This window comes from Suncus etruscus, chromosome 9 (genome assembly GCF_024139225.1).
Source record: "Suncus etruscus isolate mSunEtr1 chromosome 9, mSunEtr1.pri.cur, whole genome shotgun sequence".
NCBI classification, from domain to species: Eukaryota; Metazoa; Chordata; class Mammalia; order Eulipotyphla; family Soricidae; genus Suncus; species Suncus etruscus.
The window spans coordinates 89469060-89474003 of NC_064856.1; the positions used below are offsets into that span (position 1 = coordinate 89469060).

General features: G+C 34.3%; 1 non-coding gene across 1 annotated transcript; it reads left to right on the forward strand.

The window, feature by feature from the left end:
• The first annotated feature begins 1478 nt into the window (after positions 1–1478).
• Positions 1479–1668, forward strand: LOC126019531 (U2 spliceosomal RNA). Its single transcript, XR_007499203.1, has one exon. It is a non-coding gene; the product is annotated as a U2 spliceosomal RNA (small nuclear RNA).
• The last annotated feature ends 3276 nt before the right edge of the window (positions 1669–4944 follow it).

Genomic DNA, 4944 nt, shown 5'->3' on the forward strand with positions numbered 1-4944 from the left:
AGATCCTAATTCCTGGCTTTACAGTCAGGTATAATTCCTAGTGGGATCCAGGGACTAAATTCCTATACTTCCTAGATATCAGGGACCTAGTGGGATCAGGGAATGCTGACATTTGAACCCAGGACAACAAAACAAGTAAGTTCCTTACCTGTTCTTATCACTTGGGCCTCAATCTGTTCTTATCACTTAGGCCTCAATATTAGCCTTAATTATGTCTTAAAGTGTAACATTTTTCAATATCAATCATATTAAATCCATTGCAAAAATGTAGAAAAGTACCTCTGCAATGGTTATAATCCTCATTGTTTTAATTTAAGTTGTTCTTAAACATTTTATTTTTATAAGTGAAACCACGTTTTTTTTTTTTTCTAAAACCTGATATAACAAAGGAATCTAGATGGACACTCTAAATCAAAGAGCAGTAGCAGAACAGGAATGTGCAGAGTGGAAGGTTAAAAACAATTAGTAAAAATCGAAGGTGACTGTGAGGCTATGAAGCTCACGTCTTTTGGCTTAGATGGATAATATGAGCAGTAGAAGCTTAGTCACGCTTTTAGGTAGTGTTATTTATAGGTTGTAGCACTGCCTGTAATGCTGAGTGTTCTTTTTTACAGAGCCCTTGATTTTTCTTATCTTTTATTTTTCTTTATTATTGATTAAAGGGGAAAATCCCCAAGATCAAGCATGAAAATGATCACCTTTCTGTAATTCAAGATCAAAAATTGGTTCTTATATGTATTATATTTCTGGACAAGGACGCATTTAAGAGATATTTGCTAAAGGTGGACTGGTAGTATATCAAGATCATTTTTAAATATCTAAGACATCTGAGAAATGCAGAAGTGATATCATAATATGTACATCAAAATAAAAAAAGCTAACATATTTTTGTAAAGATGTGACCAGAACTACATAAGTCATATATTAAAAATGAGTTTGCTAAGGTGTTAGGGTTGGGGAGTCAGAGTAAACCTTAGGAATTTAGTGAATATATACGGACAGTGGTGGTTGATTCAGTGTTGTAATATTGTGTGCCTGAAATGCCTTTTTTGTTTGTTTGTTTGTTTTTGGCCACACCCAGGGGTGTTCAGCGCTTACTTTTAGCCATGTCCTCACAAATCACTCCTGACAGGCTCAGGGGACCAGATGAGATGTTAAGGATCAAACCTGGGTGGGCCCCATTCAAGGCAAACACCCTACCAGCTGTGCTATCTTTCTGGCCCTGTTGTTGTTGTTGTTGTTGTTTTCTTTGTGGGCCACACCCAGTGACGCTCACAGGTTACTCCTGGCTATGCACTCAAAAATCGTTTCTGGCTTGGGGGACCATATGGGAAGCCAGGGATCTAACCGCAGTCAGTCCTAGACTAGCGCGGGCAAGGCAGAAGCCTTACCACTTGTGCCACTGCTCTGGCCCTGAAATGCTATTTTTAGTACCATTTTAAATCAGTGTTTAAAAATATTAAAAACATACAGCCACCATCACTTCTTGGCCTTTTGGCAAAGATCAAGTGTAGTACTGTTCTTATCGGTTTAATATCTGATACATCGCCTATCCAACGACAATATATTAAATGGATTTTTGGCACTAGGAACTGGAATAGGAGCTTGCTCCGTCCATTCCACACATCGACCTGGTATAGCAGTACCTCCAGGAATGGTGCACCCTACCCCACAGGGGAATAGAAAACAAACAAACATACAGCCACTAAAAAAGAATAATCGATAAGAAACACTTTAATGAAAATAAATATATTAGTATCCAGGTGGAAACAAAAGAATGAGTCTGAGACTAGCTCAAATATCTTATAACAAATCCTCAGTCTTTTCAGTTTTCTTCATTGACTTATTATTTTTGTTTGTTTGTTTTTTGGGTCACATCCAGCAGTGATCAGGGGTTACTCTTTGCACTATGCTCAAAAATCCCTCCTGGCAAGCTCAGGGGATCATATAGGATGCTGGGATTTGAACGTTCCACTGACCTTCTGCATGCAAGGCAAATGCAATACCTTCATGCTATTTCTCTGGCCCCTCATTGACTTATTTTATTTTCTTTATTCATCTACTTAATTCAACTCAATATAAATTCCTTGACCTGACATTTGATGCGATCTCTTCACATCAGAGATAAGGTGAATAAAATAATCCCTTGGATGTCCTAAAATAAAAAATAAAGTAAATGTTTTAAAAAACTCTAATCGAACATTGAAGTGTTTGCCTAGGTCCAGAAAATGGAACATCAAATTAATCTAATGAGTAGATTGGTATAAAAGAAGTTTTGAAATTTAGATTATATGATAAATGTTAACAGATTTAAAGTCCAGTGTTTTGAATTCTTCAGATAACATGAGTGTTAAGGTGAATAAAACAATATGATCATGGAAAATAAGAATATAGTGAAAATTTTGAAACATTTGCAATATACCATTTTTTCCTAAATATTCTTACTTCAAAATCCCAGATATAATGGACAAATATAGACCTAATAAGAAAACATTGTTGTCATACTGTCCTGCCCAAGAAGAGTTTAGTAGATTGTTTGATTTTTTTTAGCTCACAGAGGTATGTTGATGTGGTAGATAACTTTACTCAATTCTGATAAAAAAGGGAGCTTAGTACAGTCTCCTTTGGGTCATTCTTTTTATTTCTAGTGGATTTTCTTCATTTTTAAACATGTGGATTTATCCAAGTAGAGCTTCTCCATTTTCCTTTTGTAAGAAACACTTTCATGGTTTCTTTAAACCAGAGTCGTATTCAGTTTTGCTCTACAAGAAAGACTACAATCAGTCACCTTCTGTGGCGATAAAAAAAAAAAAATAAACACTTGCAGTATACTCTTGCCTGAAATGTCATTATCACAGATTGCATTCTGTGTAAGGGACTCTTCTAGGTCCTGTTGTGACTTTTTTTTAAGAGACACATTTGAAATTACAACTTCAATTCTTACATCCTTTGTATTGAGTTAATATGATCCTCATGGAAATGATACCTTAACAGGCTTGCAGAATCAACTGAGTCAAACACTTACCATACACACATAAAACAGAATGTAGACTCAGAATAGACCAATTGCCTGATGTCTACAAGAAAGGAATTCAGCAGGGGAAGAGAAATTTGGCCTGGAACACATTACTGTGCTCTCTTTAGCTCTAAAGTTGTGCACTTATTTCAGGAATTGTGGAGTCCTCTATTACACACATTTTTATCTATTGGAGAATATTCTCAATTTTCAATGCATACTTTTTAATTTTAAATATGCTCAGCATTATGTTCTGTAAAATATTGGAAAATTTCCCCAATATTTTGAGAAAATAGTATCCCAGTAAGGAATGTCTCTCTCTCTCTAGTAAAAATGCCTTTTCTTTCTGTCTATTTTTACCTCATCAAGACTTTCAAATGCATATTAAAACTGACATTGAGATCAGGGATCACTCCTATCAGGTTCAAGGAGACCGAATGGTGTCTGATAACTTGAATCTTACAAATGCAAGGCAAGCATCCCACTTGTTAATATCTCTCCAACTCGTCTTATTGTTGACTTAAAATTTATTTAAATTGATATTTATTTACTGACCCAATATCTTATAACTTTGGAGATAAAAGACTGTTTTTCGAAAATCCTGTTAAATTCACTTATTATTACAACCTAAAAAAATAAAACATGGTATTATTCTCTCAGGAGACATTTTAATTGCAATGAATACAAAAGTTCATATCAACAAAATATTTTGATGGTGTATTTGCTGAAAATGTCAGATTAGTAAGGGACATTTGACTGGGGTGACTCAGTGCATTAATCATTTTAATTTCCCTCTGGTTATTTTGGCTTCCAGGAAAGCCATCCAAGTGGGCAAAACCTCTTGTGGTTATTATTTAGAATAAATTTTGGGGCATAGAGAAATACTGTGGTTAGGACACCTAACTGGTCCACATTGAATTCTTGACATCACATATTATTATTTATTTTTATTATGATTTATTATTCTATATATGATCTTAGTTATTCACAGATAAATCCAAGAGTGATCTTTGAGCATAGAGTTAAGAGTAAGCCGTGGTTAATGGTAGGTTAACCTATCCAGCCCTCCAAACCTGCAAAACCAGGAATAAAGACTGAATAATTTTTCCAAGAAAGTTAATTTAAAAAAATCTATGAGAAAAATTATGCTTCTAAAAATATATTCAAATTTAAAGAGCAATTAAAAATGAAATACTAAAAGTATTTTTATTTTGGTTTTGGGCCACATCCAGTTAGGTTCAGGGGTTACTCCAGGCTATGCACTCATAATTGCTCATGGCTTGGGGGACCTTATGGGATGCTGGAAATCTAACCCAGGTCTGTCCTGGGGAGCCTTGTGCAAGGCAAAAGCCCTACTGCTGTGCTATCGTTCGGGCCAGGTAAACATTAAATACATTATATTTAATTATATTTTATTATATTTCAAACACTTAAAATATAGATATTTTGGCTTTGGGTTTTCATTTAGGGCTGCACTTAGCAGTTATCAGGTTTACCAGTGTGTATTTATTGTACACGAGGTAAATGCCATAACCCTGTACTATCAATAATTATATGCAATACAACTTTATATGTAATATAATTGTAATATAACTTTAATTAGTTAAACTAAAAACATGACAAGCTAAAGTATGTCTTTAATCCAAAATGAAAGATCCTTAAAGAAAAAGAAAGCTGATGACTAGTCATACACAATAGGAATATGCCAGAGAAGATAGAAAGCAAATTCAAGCATCAAGAAGCAAAGTACAAGAGGTTCACAGAAACAAGGAAGCCAACAATTATTTTTCAATCTTTCAGATTTCAGAAATGTAAGAAAATGAATTTTATCATCTTAAATTATTAGTGGTATTATTTTGTTATGAAAAGAAACTGTTGATAATCAGTGATTATATTTTTTATTTTCTTCTCCTCTCTTCCCTATAATG